The 17,652-nt window shown below is 60.4% G+C and overlaps 3 gene segments (V, D, J or C); all 3 read left to right on the plus strand.

Annotated features, from left to right (window-relative positions):
* The window catches only part of LOC122173242 (Ig mu chain C region secreted form-like), a 1,717,225-nt gene that overhangs the window by 1,618,034 nt on the left and 81,539 nt on the right, over positions 1-17,652 (plus strand).
* LOC101946746 (immunoglobulin heavy constant epsilon-like) overlaps positions 1-17,652 on the plus strand; it is a 253,341-nt gene that overhangs the window by 89,324 nt on the left and 146,365 nt on the right.
* Positions 1-17,652, plus strand: part of LOC101948672 (immunoglobulin heavy constant epsilon-like) — a 375,427-nt gene that overhangs the window by 23,077 nt on the left and 334,698 nt on the right.

Here is a 17,652-nt window from a genome sequence, read left to right on the forward strand (position 1 = left end):
GCAGCAGTCTTCCTCTCCCACACCCACCACAAGCTGTTCTTCTGCACCAGTGGTTCTCAAGCCGCAGACCGCGGGCCACTTCCTGCCCAATCAGCACACAGCTGCGGCCCATGACATCCTCGGGGCCATACAGGTAGCGTATATATTGTGTGGATGCAGGTCACATAACACGCAGAGAGCTGGATATGCAGCCCACAATGGTAAATTGGTTGAGAACCACTCTTCTATATGAAAGCACCAAAAACTTAGGTGGTGCATTTCCCCAGTGTGTGGTTACAAAACCAGTTCTCCCCGCAGCTCTGCTCCCACATATCATTGTGCTAGTGTGAGAGAGTAAAGTGGGGGTGGGGAGAGGCTAATACAGTAATTCCTGTTCACATTTGCAGCTCATGAAATACTGCGTGATCAGCCCCCCCCCTCCCCCGCCCCCCCCCGTGTTCATAACCCTTATCCCCAGGCTGCAAGAGCGGGGCTGGATCCATGATTTCAGACAGAGATGGTGGGTGCCCAGTTTACAGGGGCTGTTGAAAAAGGGGCACCAAATGTAGTGGGAAGCCCAGGGAATGATGGATAGAAAAAAACTGTATCATGGGACAGTGAGCCTGCACCCATGATGCACTGCGATCCGTTCCCCATTCCCACAACTCCTGGCAGCAGGACATACCAAGTTGCATGGTGGGATAGCTACCCAGGGTGCATTGCTCTCTCTGTCACTGCTCGAGCACCCACCGTGGCCATGCTCCGCCCATGCAGGGAGCGTTGTGTGTACATGCACAAGCGATGCAATTATTGCCGTTTGGGATCGCGACTGAACTCTGTAGTATAGACAGAGCCTTGGGGAAAGCGGATTCTACACCGACATTCAGGCCTCTCTGGTGCTGGAATTTCCCATTCGCATTGTAGGGAACAAGAGCGACACACACACACTGGCCACTTCACACTCGAGATGGTGGCGCCTACAAACTAAACTGTTCCATCCCCCTCCATTGTGCGTCTCCCTTCAGGGCTGCTGTAGCCCCAGCTCTCAGGCTGAGACACCCCAGAAGAGGCATCTTCTCTCCATGCTCAGTTCCTCCCTTTTAACTAGAGCTGTTTCTCAGTCTCTGGTCTCTGAAACCAGCCTCTCCCGCCCCCTGCAGCTGCGACTCCTCCCCCCTCAGATGTTCCCAGGAGCTTTGTTCCTATTGGCAGAGGCTGTACGTGCCTTGTACTGATTCCGTTTGCCCAGCACAGTCTGCAGTAGCCACGGCTCCAATGGAGAGAAACCCATTGACTGCCCCGGCCTGTGGGGCACACCCTCATGAAGGGGGCTGTGAATCTCCTACCCACCAGACAGCCCAGCCTAGCTAGAGATCTCCTGGGTAGTTTATACTCACTGGATGAAACCCGCATGCAAATAAATGCCTGGCCAAGGCAGTTCTCCTGAGCATCAGCCTTGGCAAGTGTCCTCCAGACCCTCCCTCCTATCCTCCCACGGTCATCACTTGTCAATACATGGGCGCCGAGCTGAGCGTGTAGAACTGATGAATGAAATTGTTTGTAATTGTTCACTTTATTAATGTAACTTCATAAGTGAAGTTTTATGAATGAAACAACATTCATTCATAAAACCGGTCACCCCGATAACTGGCTAATTGACAATTAAGATGCTTGATAAGGGCCACAGCATTCAGCCAGTTGCCCTTGTAAGTTTCACTGTCAATCCAATTCCTGCTTAAATCACTGAGGGTACGTCTATACTTACCTCCGGGTCCGGCGGTAAGCAATCGATCTTCGGGGATTGATCCCGGAAGTGCTCGCCGTCGACGCCGGTAATCCTGCTCCGCGAGAGGAGTATGCGGAGTCGACGGGGGAGCCTGCCTGCCGCGTGTGGACCCGCGGTGAGTTCGAACTAAGATACTTGGACTTCAGCTACGTTATTCACGTAGCTGAAGTTGCGTATCTTAGTTCGAAGTGGGGGGTTAGTGTGGACCAGCCCTGAGACTTGCACTGTTTCAGTATTGTAACTTCTGTTCATTGTTTGCCATTCTCTACACTTCCCTACATTGTAACGTCTGTTCTCTGTTTGCCATATTGTAATTCAAACTCCATTTTAAAACGCTCACTTCATTTTGTAAGGGCTTGCTGCAACCTTCATTTTTGCAAAACCCTACTGTAATCTTATTAGTTTAGTTTAGATGTGTAAATGAGGTATGTATGAATGATGAAATCAACCTCCAGCCCCAGCCTGTCCTGATGAAATGGAGCTCAAACACCAACGGCTGAAGATGCAGACAAGAGCCCTAACAAAGTAAGAAGAGTCCACCCTAAAAAGAAAAGAACAAAGGTACAATAGAAGGAAGATCAAAGCCAGGTCCGAGGCTGAAAGTCATGTCTGCAATTGACGGGTGATCACACTGAACCCAGAGTCAGCGTGACACAGCAAAACCTATAGACAGGGCCGGCTCCAGGCACCAGCGTAGCAAGCAGGTGCTTGGGGCGGCCAACCGAGAGGGGCGGCACGTCCAGCTCTTCGGCGGCAATTCGGCGGCGGCTTCCTCAGTCCCTCTCGGGAGTACAGCTGCCGCTGAACTGCTGCAGATCGCGATCGCGGCTTTTTTTTTGCTCCTTGGGGCGGAAAATCCCTGGAGCCGGCCCTGCCTATAGACTCTGGATTCAAACTAAAGCCTACTAAAAAGATGGGAGACTTGGAAGGGTAACGTTCTGCTGCCGACATGGGAGGGCAGACCCAGCCCTTCCTTGTGCCCGGCTTTCCTGGCCAGTTACCACCACGAGCTACGAACCCAAGCTGCAAAATCAGGCCACGGACTCAAGTTACGTTCAGGACTGGTAACTATCCAGCAGCTGCAGAACATCTGATGGATGTGTGTGTGTTGATGTGTGTGTGTGTGGATGTGTGTGTGTGTGTGGATGTGTGTGTGTGTGGATAGGTATTAGGTTTTAGTTATTGGTCATAAATCAAATTGTGTTATCATAATAAATGTGGCATCTTTGTCTTGCCCCCTGAAACGATCCCGTGTAGTTTTGTCTGCATAACAAGCGCGCAGTGTGTGTGGTGTAAAGGGGACACCTGTCCCTGAGGGGACATCGCCATATACTGACCGATCACCCCCCGCCCCCGTCCTCTCTTATACCCGCCCTGGGGAACCTGCATGCAAATCCCTGCCCCGGGGGTTCCTGTTAAATACAAACCCCCGGTTCTAGGAGCCTCAGTCTCTCCCCAGACACAGAACTGCCCGGTCCTGCCCGCTGGGGAGTTTCCCTCATTTTACAACAATGAGAATGAAATCTCTGTGGCTTTTCCTTTCTCTGATCTCTGTCCCCACCTGTAAGTGTCTATGTGGGAGCGGGGGAATCCGGGACAGAGCCATAGGTTCATTCTGTGATTAATTAATTCCTTGCTCTGTTTTTCTTTTCCCAGGTGTCCTCTCTCAGGTGCAGCTGGTCCAGTCCGGCCCGGGAGCGGTGAAGCCCGGAGAGACCCTCACACTTACCTGTGCTGTCTCGGGTGTATCCATCACTGAGAGCAACTACGTCTGGGACTGGGTCCGGCAGGGTCCCGGGAAAGGGCTGGAGTGGATGGGGTATGTGTACATGTATAGTGGTGGGGGTACAAACTACGCCCCGTCTCTCCAAGGCCGAATCACCATCTCTGGAGACACTGCCAAGAACCAGTTCTCCCTGCAGCTCCGCTCGCTGACAGCTGCAGACACCAGCACCTATTACTGCGCCAGACACACAGTGACACAGAGCAAAGTGGGACTGTCACAAAAAGGGGAAGCTGGTTTTAAGCAGCCGAGTGAGGCCAGAGAAGCAGGGATAGCTGAGCCCTCAGAGATAAAGACACACACAGTAGATTGACTATGAACAACCCCCATACTAATAGATATCGGTTAAAAATGCCTCCAGCTGCCACCCACTTTCTCTGGACACCATTTACCTTTCCGCGGCCACGGGAAGCTTTGCAAACTTACTGAGAAATGTGTCAGTTGTGCACTCAGGGTCTGAATGAACGAATGCTTCTCTGACAGCGAGCTGGGAGGGGGAAGAGACCGGGGGGAGGGGGTTATATAAATACAATTTGCTCCTGCTTTGCTTAGATTTGCTAGATATTCAGCTGATGCTCATTGGAATACACTTGGCTGGTGCTGGATCACAGATGATGTTCGTGCTGAATGTAGGGGTGGTGACATAGTTACCAATGTTTGTAATGACTGTGGGCACCCAGCAAAGAACTGTGCTGAATCTGTCCCAAAGGAGGGGGCCACCCTCCGTTAAAATAACCTTGGGAAAACAAGGACTCGAATGGCTGAACCCTGTGAGAGTAAGAGGGTAGATTGCTATTTCCCCAGTCACGGGGGCTGTACAGCCTTAGCCAGGGTTCTCTGTAAGACTATTTCAACCGGTTTTTCCCAACTGGTCAAAGAATAGAGCTAACTGGTTTCATTAGGAGCTGCTTTTGTTGCGTGAAATGACTCACGGAAAGCTGAAATCAGTGGGGGTGAGATTGTGTTTCTGCCCAGAGCTGAAATCACTAAAGGACTGATGAGCAGGTAGCTGGTGATAAGCGGCCAGCAGGGCGGCAGTGGAGAGGCGTGACCAGCAGGGCAGTGGCAGAGAGGTGTGATAAGCGCCAGCAGGGCGGCAGTGGAGAGGCGTGGCCAGCAGGGCAGTGGCAGAGAGGTGTGAGAAGCGCCAGCAGGGCGGCAGTGGAGAGGCGTGGCCAGCAGGGCAGTGGCAGAGAGGTGTGATAAGCGGCCAGCAGGGCGGCAGTGGAGAGGCGTGGCCGGCAGGGCAGTGGCAGAGAGGTGTGATAAGTGACCAGCAGGGCGGCAGTGGAGAGGCGTGGCCAGCAGGGCAGTGGCAGAGAGGTGTGATAAGTGGCCAGCAGGGTGGCAGTGGAGAGGCGTGGCCAGCAGGGCAGTGGCAGAGAGGTGTGATAAGCGCCAGCAGGGCGGCAGTGAAGAGGCGTGGCCAGCAAGGCAGTGGCAGAGAGGTGTGATAAGTGCCAGCAGGGCGGCAGTGGAGAGGCGTGGCCAGCAGGGCAGTGGCAGAGAGGTGTGATAAGCGGCAGCAGGGTGGCAGTGAAGAGGCGTGGCCAGCAAGGCAGTGGCAGAGAGGTGTGATAAGCGCCAGCAGGGCGGCAGTGGAGAGGCATGGCCAGCAGGGCAGTGGCAGAGAGGTGTGAGAAGTGGCCGGCAGGGTGGCAGTGGAGAGGCGTGGCCAGCAGGGCAGTGGCAGAGAGGTGTGATAAGCGCCAGCAGGGCGGCAGTGGAGAGGCGTGGCCAGCAGGGCAGTGGCAGAGAGGTGTGATAAGCGGCCAGCAGGGCGGCAGTGGAGAGGCGTGGCCAGCAGGGCAGTGGCAGAGAGGTGTGATAAGCGGCCAGCAGGGCGGCAGTGGAGAGGCGTGGCCAGCAGGGCAGTGGCAGAGAGGTGTGATAAGCGCCAGCAGGGCGGCAATGGAGAGGCGTGGCCAGCAGGGCAGTGGCAGAGAGGTGTGATAAGTGGCAGCAGGGCGGCAGTGAAGAGGCGTGGCCAGCAGGGCAGTGGCAGAGAGGTGTGATAAGCGGCCAGCAGGGCGGCAGTGGAGAGGCGTGGCCAGCAGGGCAGTGGCAGGGAGGTGTGATAAGCGGCAGCAGGGCGGCAGTGGAGAGGCGTGGCCAGCAGGGCAGTGGCAGAGAGGTGTGATAAGCGGCCAGCAGGGCAGTGGCAGAGAGGTGTGATAAGCGCCAGCAGGGTGGCAGTGGAGAGGCGTGGCCAGCAGGGCAGTGGCAGAGAGGTGTGATAAGCGGCCAGCAGGGCGGTAGTGGAGAGGCGTGGCCAGCAGGGCAGTGGCAGAGAGGTGTGAGAAGTGGCCGGCAGGGTGGCAGTGGAGAGGCGTGGCCAGCAAGGCAGTGGCAGAGAGGTGTGATAAGCGCCAGCAGGGTGGCAGTGAAGAGGCGTGACCAGCAGGGCAGTGGCAGAGAGGTGTGATAAGCGCCAGCAGGGCGGCAGTGGAGAGGCGTGGCCAGCAGGGCAGTGGCAGAGAGGTGTGATAAGCGGCCAGCAGGGCGGCAGTGGAGAGGCGTGGCCAGCAGGGCAGTGGCAGAGAGGTGTGATAAGCGGCCAGCAGGGCGGCAGTGGAGAGGCGTGGCCAGCAGGGCAGTGGCAGAGAGGTGTGATAAGCGCCAGCAGGGCGGCAATGGAGAGGCGTGGCCAGCAGGGCAGTGGCAGAGAGGTGTGATAAGTGGCAGCAGGGCGGCAGTGAAGAGGCGTGGCCAGCAGGGCAGTGGCAGAGAGGTGTGATAAGCGGCCAGCAGGGCGGCAGTGGAGAGGCGTGGCCAGCAGGGCAGTGGCAGGGAGGTGTGATAAGCGGCAGCAGGGCGGCAGTGGAGAGGCGTGGCCAGCAGGGCAGTGGCAGAGAGGTGTGATAAGCGCCAGCAGGGTGGCAGTGGAGAGGCGTGGCCAGCAGGGCAGTGGCAGAGAGGTGTGATAAGCGGCCAGCAGGGCGGTAGTGGAGAGGCGTGGCCAGCAGGGCAGTGGCAGAGAGGTGTGAGAAGTGGCCGGCAGGGTGGCAGTGGAGAGGCGTGGCCAGCAAGGCAGTGGCAGAGAGGTGTGATAAGCGCCAGCAGGGTGGCAGTGAAGAGGCGTGACCAGCAGGGCAGTGGCAGAGAGGTGTGATAAGTGGCCAGCAGGGCGGCAGTGGAGAGGCGTGGCCAGCAGGCAGTGGCAGAGAGGTGTGATAAGCGGCCAGCAGGGTGGCAGTGAAGAGGCGTGACCAGCAGGGCAGTGGCAGAGAGGTGTGATAAGCGGCCAGCAGGGCGGCAGTGAAGAGGCGTGGCCAGCAAGGCAGTGGCAGAGAGGTGTGATAAGTGCCAGCAGGGCGGCAGTGGAGAGGCGTGGCCAGCAGGGCAGTGGCAGAGAGGTGTGATAAGCGGCAGCAGGGTGGCAGTGAAGAGGCGTGGCCAGCAAGGCAGTGGCAGAGAGGTGTGATAAGCGCCAGCAGGGCGGCAGTGGAGAGGCATGGCCAGCAGGGCAGTGACAGAGAGGTGTGAGAAGTGGCCGGCAGGGTGGCAGTGGAGAGGCGTGGCCAGCAGGGCAGTGGCAGAGAGGTGTGATAAGCGCCAGCAGGGCGGCAGTGGAGAGGCGTGGCCAGCAGGGCAGTGGCAGAGAGGTGTGATAAGCGGCCAGCAGGGCGGCAGTGGAGAGGCGTGGCCAGCAGGGCAGTGGCAGAGAGGTGTGATAAGCGGCCAGCAGGGCGGCAGTGGAGAGGCGTGGCCAGCAGGGCAGTGGCAGAGAGGTGTGATAAGCGCCAGCAGGGCGGCAATGGAGAGGCGTGGCCAGCAGGGCAGTGGCAGAGAGGTGTGATAAGTGGCAGCAGGGCGGCAGTGAAGAGGCGTGGCCAGCAGGGCAGTGGCAGAGAGGTGTGATAAGCGGCCAGCAGGGCGGCAGTGGAGAGGCGTGGCCAGCAGGGCAGTGGCAGGGAGGTGTGATAAGCGGCAGCAGGGCGGCAGTGGAGAGGCGTGGCCAGCAGGGCAGTGGCAGAGAGGTGTGATAAGCGGCCAGCAGGGCAGTGGCAGAGAGGTGTGATAAGCGCCAGCAGGGTGGCAGTGGAGAGGCGTGGCCAGCAGGGCAGTGGCAGAGAGGTGTGATAAGCGGCCAGCAGGGCGGTAGTGGAGAGGCGTGGCCAGCAGGGCAGTGGCAGAGAGGTGTGAGAAGTGGCCGGCAGGGTGGCAGTGGAGAGGCGTGGCCAGCAAGGCAGTGGCAGAGAGGTGTGATAAGCGCCAGCAGGGTGGCAGTGAAGAGGCGTGACCAGCAGGGCAGTGGCAGAGAGGTGTGATAAGTGGCCAGCAGGGCGGCAGTGGAGAGGCGTGGCCAGCAGGCAGTGGCAGAGAGGTGTGATAAGCGGCCAGCAGGGTGGCAGTGAAGAGGCGTGACCAGCAGGGCAGTGGCAGAGAGGTGTGATAAGCGGCCAGCAGGGCGGCAGTGGAGAGGCGTGGCCAGCAAGGCAGTGGCAGAGAGGTGTGATAAGCGCCAGCAGGGTGGCAGTGAAGAGGCGTGACCAGCAGGGCAGTGGCAGAGAGGTGTGATAAGCGGCCAGCAGGGCGGCAGTGGAGAGGCGTGGCCAGCAGGCAGTGGCAGAGAGGTGTGATAAGCGGCCAGCAGGGCGGCAGTGAAGAGGCGTGACCAGCAGGGCAGTGGCAGAGAGGTGTGATAAGCGGCCAGCAGGGCGGCAGTGGAGAGGCGTGGCCAGCAGGGCAGTGGCAGAGAGCTGTGATAAGCGGCCAGCAGGGCGGCAGTGGAGAGGCGTGGCCAGCAGGGCAGTGGCAGAGAGGTGTTATAAGTGGCCAGCAGGGCAGTGGCAGAGAAGTGTGATAAGCGGCCAGCAGGGCGGCAGTGGAGAGGTGTGGCCAGCAGGGCGGTGGCAGAGAGGTGTGATAAGCGCCAGCAGGGCAGCAGTGGAGAGGCGTGGCCAGCAGGGCAGTGGCAGGGAGGTGTGATAAGCGGCCAGCAGGGCAGTGGCAGAGAGGTGTGAGAAGCGCCAGCAGGGTGGCAGTGGAGAGGCATGGTCAGCAGGGCAATGGCAGAGAGGTGTGATAAGTGACCAGCAGGGTGGCAGTGGAGAGGCGTGGCCAGCAGGGCAGTGGCAGAGAGGTGTGATAAGCGGCCAGCAGGGCGGCAGTGGAGAGGCGTGGCCGGCAGGGCAGTGGCAGAGAGGTGTGATAAGCGCCAGCAGGGCGGCAGTGGAGAGGCGTGGCCAGCAAGGCAGTGGCAGAGAGGTGTGATAAGCGGCCAGCAGGGCGGCAGTGGAGAGGCGTGGCCAGCAGGGCAGTGGCAGAGAGGTGTGATAAGCGCCAGCAGGGTGGCAGTGGAGAGGCATGGCCAGCAGCGCAGTGGCAGAGAGGTGTGATAAGCGCCAGCAGGGTGGCAGTGAAGAGGCGTGGCCAGCAGGGCAGTAGCAGAGAGGTGTGATAAGCGGCCAGCAGGGCGGCAGTGGAGAGGCGTGGCCAGCAGGGCAGTGGCAGAGAGGTGTGATAAGCGGCCAGCAGGGCGGCAGTGGAGAGGCGTGGCCAGGAAGGCAGTGGCAGAGAGGTGTGATAAGTGACCAGCAGGGCGGCAGTGGAGAGGCGTGGCCAGCAGGGCAGTGGCAGAGAGGTGTGATAAGCGGCCAGCAGGGCGGCAGTGGAGAGGCGTGGCCAGCAGGGCAGTGGCAGAGAGGTGTGATAAGCGCCAGCAGGGCGGCAGTGGAGAGGCGTTGCCGGCAGGGCAGTGGCAGAGAGGTGTGATAAGCGGCCAGCAGGGCGGCAGTGGAGAGGCGTGGCCGGCAGGGCAGTGGCAGAGAGGTGTGATAAGCGGCCAGCAGGGCGGCAGTGGAGAGGCGTGGCCGGCAGGGCAGTGGCAGAGAGCTGTGATAAGCGGCCAGCAGGGCGGCAGTGGAGAGGCGTCGCCGGCAGGGCAGTGGCAGAGAGGTGTGATAAGCGCCAGCAGGGCGGCAGTGGAGAGGCGTGGCCAGCAGGGCAGTGGCAGAGAGGTGTGATAAGCACCAGCAGGGCGGCAGTGGAGAGGCGTGGCCAGCAGGGCAGTGGCAGAGAGGTGTTATAAGCGCCAGCAGGGCGGCAGTGGACAGGCGCGGCCAGCAGGGCAGTGGCAGAGAGGTGTGACAAGTGGCCAGCAGGGCGGCAGTGGAGAGGCGTGGCCGGCAGGGCAGTGGCAGAGAGGTGTGACAAGTGGCCAGCAGGGCGGCAGTGGAGAGGCGTGGCCGGCAGGGCAGTGGCAGAGAGGTGTGATAAGGGCCAGCAGGGTGGCAGTGAAGAGGCGTGACCAGCAGGGCAGTGGCAGAGAGGTGTGATAAGCGGCCAGCAGGGCGGCAGTGGAGAGGCGTGGCCAGCAAGGCAGTGGCAGAGAGGTGTGATAAGCGCCAGCAGGGTGGCAGTGAAGAGGCGTGACCAGCAGGGCAGTGGCAGAGAGGTGTGATAAGCGGCCAGCAGGGCGGCAGTGGAGAGGCGTGGCCAGCAGGCAGTGGCAGAGAGGTGTGATAAGCGGCCAGCAGGGCGGCAGTGAAGAGGCGTGACCAGCAGGGCAGTGGCAGAGAGGTGTGATAAGCGGCCAGCAGGGCGGCAGTGGAGAGGCGTGGCCAGCAGGGCAGTGGCAGAGAGCTGTGATAAGCGGCCAGCAGGGCGGCAGTGGAGAGGCGTGGCCAGCAGGGCAGTGGCAGAGAGGTGTGATAAGCGGCCAGCAGGGCGGCAGTGGAGAGGCGTGGCCAGCAGGGCAGTGGCAGAGAGCTGTGATAAGCGGCCAGCAGGGCGGCAGTGGAGAGGCGTGGCCAGCAGGGCAGTGGCAGAGAGGTGTTATAAGTGGCCAGCAGGGCAGTGGCAGAGAAGTGTGATAAGCGGCCAGCAGGGCGGCAGTGGAGAGGTGTGGCCAGCAGGGCGGTGGCAGAGAGGTGTGATAAGCGCCAGCAGGGCAGCAGTGGAGAGGCGTGGCCAGCAGGGCAGTGGCAGGGAGGTGTGATAAGCGGCCAGCAGGGCAGTGGCAGAGAGGTGTGAGAAGCGCCAGCAGGGTGGCAGTGGAGAGGCATGGTCAGCAGGGCAATGGCAGAGAGGTGTGATAAGTGACCAGCAGGGTGGCAGTGGAGAGGCGTGGCCAGCAGGGCAGTGGCAGAGAGGTGTGATAAGCGGCCAGCAGGGCGGCAGTGGAGAGGCGTGGCCGGCAGGGCAGTGGCAGAGAGGTGTGATAAGCGCCAGCAGGGCGGCAGTGGAGAGGCGTGGCCAGCAAGGCAGTGGCAGAGAGGTGTGATAAGCGGCCAGCAGGGCGGCAGTGGAGAGGCGTGGCCAGCAGGGCAGTGGCAGAGAGGTGTGATAAGCGCCAGCAGGGTGGCAGTGGAGAGGCATGGCCAGCAGCGCAGTGGCAGAGAGGTGTGATAAGCGCCAGCAGGGTGGCAGTGAAGAGGCGTGGCCAGCAGGGCAGTAGCAGAGAGGTGTGATAAGCGGCCAGCAGGGCGGCAGTGGAGAGGCGTGGCCAGCAGGGCAGTGGCAGAGAGGTGTGATAAGCGGCCAGCAGGGCGGCAGTGGAGAGGCGTGGCCAGGAAGGCAGTGGCAGAGAGGTGTGATAAGTGACCAGCAGGGCGGCAGTGGAGAGGCGTGGCCAGCAGGGCAGTGGCAGAGAGGTGTGATAAGCGGCCAGCAGGGCGGCAGTGGAGAGGCGTGGCCAGCAGGGCAGTGGCAGAGAGGTGTGATAAGCGCCAGCAGGGCGGCAGTGGAGAGGCGTTGCCGGCAGGGCAGTGGCAGAGAGGTGTGATAAGCGGCCAGCAGGGCGGCAGTGGAGAGGCGTGGCCGGCAGGGCAGTGGCAGAGAGGTGTGATAAGCGGCCAGCAGGGCGGCAGTGGAGAGGCGTGGCCGGCAGGGCAGTGGCAGAGAGCTGTGATAAGCGGCCAGCAGGGCGGCAGTGGAGAGGCGTCGCCGGCAGGGCAGTGGCAGAGAGGTGTGATAAGCGCCAGCAGGGCGGCAGTGGAGAGGCGTGGCCAGCAGGGCAGTGGCAGAGAGGTGTGATAAGCACCAGCAGGGCGGCAGTGGAGAGGCGTGGCCAGCAGGGCAGTGGCAGAGAGGTGTTATAAGCGCCAGCAGGGCGGCAGTGGACAGGCGCGGCCAGCAGGGCAGTGGCAGAGAGGTGTGACAAGTGGCCAGCAGGGCGGCAGTGGAGAGGCGTGGCCGGCAGGGCAGTGGCAGAGTGGTGTGACAAGTGGCCAGCAGGGCGGCAGTGGAGAGGCGTGGCCGGCAGGGCAGTGGCAGAGAGGTGTGATAAGGGCCAGCAGGGTGGCAGTGGAGAGGCGTGGCCAGCAGGGCAGTGGCAGAGAGGTGTTATAAGCGCCAGCAGGGCGGCAGTGGAGAGACGTGGCCAGCAGGGCGGCAGTGGAGAGGTGTGGCCAGCAGGGCAGTGGCAGAGAGGTGTGATAAGCAGCCAGCAGGTGGCAGTGGAGAGGCGTGGCCAGCAGGGCAGTGGCAGAGAGGTGTGATAAGCGCCAGCAGGGCGGCAGTGGAGAGGCGTGGCCAGCAGGGCAGTGGCAGAGAGGTGTGATAAGCGCCAGCAGGTGGCAGTGGAGAGGCGTGGCCAGCAGGGCAGTGGCAGAGAGGTGTGATAAGCGCCAGCAGGTGGCAGTGGAGAGGCGTGGCCAGCAGGGCGGCAGTGGCAGGGAGGTGTGATAAGCGCCAGCAGGGCGGCAGTGGAGAGGCGTGGCCAGCAGGGCAGTGGCAGAGAGGTGTGATAAGCGGCCAGCAGGGCGGCAGTGGAGAGGCGTGGTCAGCAGGGCGGCAGTGGAGAGGCGTGGCCAGCAGGGCAGTGGCAGAGAGGTGTGATAAGCGCCAGCAGGGCGGCAGTGGAGAGGCGTGGCCAGCAGCGCAGTGGCAGAGAGGTGTGATAAGTGGCCAGCAGGGCGGCAGTGGAGAGGCGTGGCCAGCAGGGCAGTGGCAGAGAGGTGTGATAAGCGCCAGCAGGGCGGCAGTGGAGAGGCGTGGCCAGCAGCGCAGTGGCAGAGAGGTGTGATAAGTGGCCAGCAGGGCGGCAGTGGAGAGGTGTGGCCAGCAGGGCGGCAGTGGCAGAGAGGTGTGATAAGCGCCAGCAGGGCGGCAGTGGAGAGGCGTGGCCAGCAGGGCAGTGGCAGAGAGGTGTGATAAGTGACCAGCAGGGCGGCAGTGGAGAGGCGTGGCCAGCAGTGCAGTGGCAGAGAGGTGTGATAAGCGCCAGCAGGGCGGCAGTGGAGAGGCGTGGCCAGCAGGGCAGTGGCAGAGAGGTGTGATAAGCGCCAGCAGGGCGGCAGTGGAGAGGCGTGGCCAGCAGGGCAGTGGCAGAGAGGTGTGATAAGTGACCAGCAGGGCGGCAGTGGAGAGGCGTGGCCAGCAGTGCAGTGGCAGAGAGGTGTGATAAGCGCCAGCAGGGCGGCAGTGGAGAGGCGTGGCCAGCAGGGCAGTGGCAGAGAGGTGTGATAAGCGCCAGCAGGGCGGTAGTGGAGAGGCGTGGCCAGCAGGGCAGTGGCAGAGAGGTGTGAGAAGCGGCCAGCAGGGCGGCAGTGGAGAGGCGTGGCCAGCAGGGCAGTGGCAGAGAGGTGTGATAAGCGGCCAGCAGGGCGGCAGTGGAGAGGCGTGGCCAGCAGGGCAGTGGCAGAGAGGTGTGATAAGCGGCCAGCAGGGCGGCAGTGGAGAGGCGTGGCCAGCAGGGCAGTGGCAGAGAGGTGTGATAAGCGGCCAGCAGGGCGGCAGTGGAGAGGCGTGGCCAGCAGGGCAGTGGCAGAGAAGTGTGAGAAGCGGCCAGCAGGGCGGCAGTGGAGAGGCGTGGCCAGCAGGGCAGTGGCAGAGAGGTGTGATAAGTGTCCGGCAGGGCGGCAGTGGAGAGGCGTTGCCAGCAGGGCAGTGGCAGAGAGGTGTGATAAGCGCTAGCAGGGCGGCAGTGGAGAGGCGTGGCCAGCAGGGCAGTGGCAGAGAGGTGTGATAAGCACCAGCAGGGCGGCAGTGGAGAGGTGTGGCCAGCAGGGCAGTGGCAGAGAGGTGTGAGAAGCGCCAGCAGGTGGCAGTGGAGCGGCGTGGCCAGCAGGGCAGTGGCAGAGAGGTGTGATAAGTGGCCAGCAGGGCGGCAGTGGAGAGGCGTGGCCAGCAGGGCAGTGGCAGAGAGCTGTGATAAGTGACCAGCAGGGCGGCAGTGGAGAGGCGTGGCCAGCAGGGCGGCAGTGGCAGAGAGGTGTGATAAGCGCCAGCAGGACGGCAGTGGAGAGGCGTGGCCAGCAGGGCAGTGGCAGAGAGGTGTGATAAGTGCCAGCAGGGTGGCAGTGGAGAGGCGTGGCCAGCAGGGCAGTGGCAGAGAGGTGTGATAAGCGCCAGCAGGGGTGGCAGTGGAGAGGCGTGGCCAGCAGGGCAGTGGCAGAGAGGTGTGACAAGTGGCCAGCAGGGCGGCAGTTGAGAGGCGTGGCCAGCAAGGCAGTGGCAGAGAGGTGTGATAAGCGCCAGCAGGGCGGCAGTGGAGAGGCGTGGCCAGCAAGGCAGTGGCAGAGAGGTGTGATAAGCGGCCAGCAGGGTGGCACTGGACAGGTGTGATGAGTGAGTAAGTTGCCTCTTAACCCCGCACCCAAGGTGGGAGGTGAACTCTGCAGATGCACCTCTGGACTCTGGGTCTGCACTGACCCAGGACAGCACCTGTGAGTTGGGGGTAGAGAAGGGTCGGGCACGTGAAGGGGACTTTTGGGTTGCTGGATGTAAGAACCTGGGGGGAAAAGGACACTGCCCAATTTACTTGGAGGTGGGTCTTTTACTCATGGTTTATGTTTATGAACCCTGTTTGTGGTGTTTTCCTAAATTAACGCCAAGTTACTTCCTCCCCCCATTATTAAAAGTTTCTTTTCGACATTCAGACTCCGTGCTTGCGGGAGGGTAAGTATTGCCTCTCAGAGGTGCCCAGGGGCGATGTCTATATTTCCCAGGTTACTGGGTGGGGCTCGAGCAGGTTCTGTGTTGGATCGATGGAAAGGAACCCCTAGATATTGAACCCGGCCCTGGCTGCTGCCGGCTCCACCTGGCAGAAGGGTTACATTTGTGACTTTAAAATTATTCTAGAAACAGGCACAGAAAGGTTCCTGGCAATACAGTAACACAAAAGTCACTTGGGACTCCTGTGTCATCTCTTTGCCTAGGTCTGTGTGAGACTCATTCTGTCCAGTAGGGGGCAGCAGTTTCCCTCTCACACACACACCCACAAGCAGTTTTTCTATCCAAAAGCACCAAAAACTTAGTTGCTGCATTTCCTCAGTGTGTGGTTACAAAGCAGTTCTCCCGGCAGCTCCGCTCCCACGTGTTGCTGTGCTAGTGACAGAGAGTAAAGCAAGGGTGGGGGGAGGCTAATACAATAATTCCTGTTCACATTCGCAGCTCATGAAATACTGCGTGATCAGCCCCCCCTGTGTTCATAACCCTTATCCCCAGGCTGGAGAGCGGGGCTGGATCCATGATTTCACGCAGAGCTGGTGGGTGCCCAGTTCACAGGGGCTGTTGAAAAATGGCGCCAAACTACTCGAACCCCATGGAATGATGGAACAGAAAAAATGCATCATGGGAATGTGAGCTGGCACCCATGATGCACTGCAGTCTGCAATCCGTTCCCCATTCCCCACTCTTAGCGGCAGAAGGTGGCAGAGTTGCACCATGGAAAAGCTACCCACGGTGCACTGCTCTCTGTTGATGTCCAGCACCAACTGTGGTCAAGCTCCGCCCACACAGGGAGCGTCGTGCAAACATGCACAGGTTCATGATCGTCGGCGTAACTTCCCTCGCCTCAACTGAAGTCTGTAGTGTAGACACAGCATTGGGGAAAGCAGATTTAAAATTTTATTAGAAAATGTTTAAAAATAGATGATACAGAGTGTTGAAACTTCAATTATTAGTCATCGGGAGTAACATACAGAGTATAGGGGGATATTAGTATTTTGATATTGGATAGTACATAACACATACAGTCTGCAATATCCCCAATGGGGGGGTATAAGGTGGATGAATCAAGGTACAGTCAGCAAGCAGTGAGGGTACATCACTCATACAGGAATTACAGGCAATCATAGGTATAAATAAGCGGTCCGGGTAATGAGGATAAGATGACCCTCATATGGTGGAGTTCAGTTTGGTTCGGTGGGTTCAGGGTTCAGGGTCCAACAGAGGAAATCTTTAGGTCTCTTCCTCACTGTGGGTGCGCGAAGTCACGCCAGCTCACTCTCGGTATCGGCGGTGGCCAGTGATGTGCTCTGTATAGATGTCTCGGGACCATTGGATAGTGTCCGAGACCATTAGACGTTGCATGAGCCACGCGTAGCGACGGCCTACCCCGCAGGTCCTCAGTACGTGCTCGTTACAGGGGTCCCAGGCGCCCAGGGCCCCAACGATCAGAGCATCGGTGTACACCTCATAGCCCTTAGCCCGCAGGGTGTCAGCCAGAGGGGCGTACTTTTCGAGTTTGTGGGCTCGGGCTTCGCAGAAGGCCGGGGTCCTATTCTCGAACAGGATTGTCACGTCAACGAGGATGATCTTTTCCCGATCCTGGTCCGCGATGACGCTGTCCGGGCGCAGCGGGCTGTCGGTGCCGGGGACAGCGCGGTTGACGGCGATCTCTCCCAGGTGCGGGGCGATGGCCTTCACTAGGCAATCCTGGACGGCATTGTGGCGCAGCTGCCAGGCTCTGGCGTGGGGCTTGCAGCTGCACAGGACGTGAGGCAAGGTCTCCATGACGTACCCGCATTTCCTGCAACGCTTGTCCCGGTTCCCGTGGCAGACGGCTCCATTGAGAGGGACGCAATTCAGTCGGGCGCGGTGTATGAACCACCAGTTGGCGAATCGGGTGAAGCTGTCCGTGGGGAGAAAGTGGTTGCTGGAGTCCCACTTGCTGGTCACCTCGAAGGCCTTACCCTGGTCCGCCTTCTTCTTCAGGGTATCCACGTAGAGCGCATGGACAGAGACCTCTCCAGCACGCCTCTGGCTCCGGGGGTGATGATGGTGTTGCCGTCCGTCCCAATCCGTGGCACCAGGACTCCTAGCTCCTGCCGTTCCTCGCTCCACTCCCAGCGGCAGCCCAGTCGCTTCCCCAGTCGGCGCGTGGCGTTGCGGGCGCAGGACCACAGTGAGGCGATGTCACCCCCAACCCAGGCGAATTTGCCGTCCAGGGAGCCGCTCATTCTACACGGATATTCAGGCCTCTCTGGTGCTGGAATTTACCATTCGCATTGTAGGGAACAAGAGCGACACACACACACTGGCCACGTCTCACTCGAGATGGACTGACACCTACAAACTAAACTGTTCCATCCCCCTCTATTGTGCGTCTCCCTTCAGGGCTGCTGCAGCCCCAGCTCTCAGGCTGAGACACCCCGGAAGAGGCATCTTCTCTCCATGCCCAGTTCCTCCCCTTTCGATAAAGCTGTTTCTCAGTGTCTGGTGCCTGAAACCAGCCTCTCCCTCCCACTGCAGCTGCGATCCTCCCCCCTCAGATGTTCCCGGGAGTGGGAGGGGAGGGAGGGAACACAGTCTTCTCCCTGTGCCCTGCTAAGACAAACACAGATCAGGACTCATTCCCTGCAGCTGGGACAGGACAGACACACGCCCACACACACACACACACCACGTCTCCTTCCTTCTGCTACGAAGCAGGAATCACCCACCCCTCTATTCTGCACGAAGAGGGGCTACATTTCCCCAGGGTCCATCTCACTCCTGTGGCCCGGCCCTCACTGGCCTGGTTCTCACAAGGTCCAGAAGTTGCCTCTTCTCTCCACGCCCTGTTCCCTCCCCTTTCACCAAGGCTGTGCCACTCGCTGGTGCCTAAAACCAGCCTTTCCCTCCCTGCGGCTGCGGCTGCTTCCCCGTCCCACGTTCCCAGGAGTCTCTTTCGTGCTGACACTGGCTGTACGTGGATTCTGGTTTTGATTTTAGTTGCCTAGCACATTCGGTAGCAGCCCCTGCTCCAGTGGAGGGAAGGCCTGTGGTTTCACTGGGCTTTGCGTCGCACCCTAAGACATGAAGGGGCATGTGACTCTGTCACCCACCAGACAGCCCTGCCTGGCTAGGGGTCTCCCTGCTAGTTCGCCCCATTCTGCGAAACCAGCAGATAAATCTCTGTCCCGCGAGTTCTCCTGGGTCCCAGCCCACGGCC

Source organism: Chrysemys picta, chromosome 13 (assembly GCF_011386835.1).
Source record: "Chrysemys picta bellii isolate R12L10 chromosome 13, ASM1138683v2, whole genome shotgun sequence".
In the NCBI taxonomy this organism is placed as follows: Eukaryota; Metazoa; Chordata; order Testudines; family Emydidae; genus Chrysemys; species Chrysemys picta.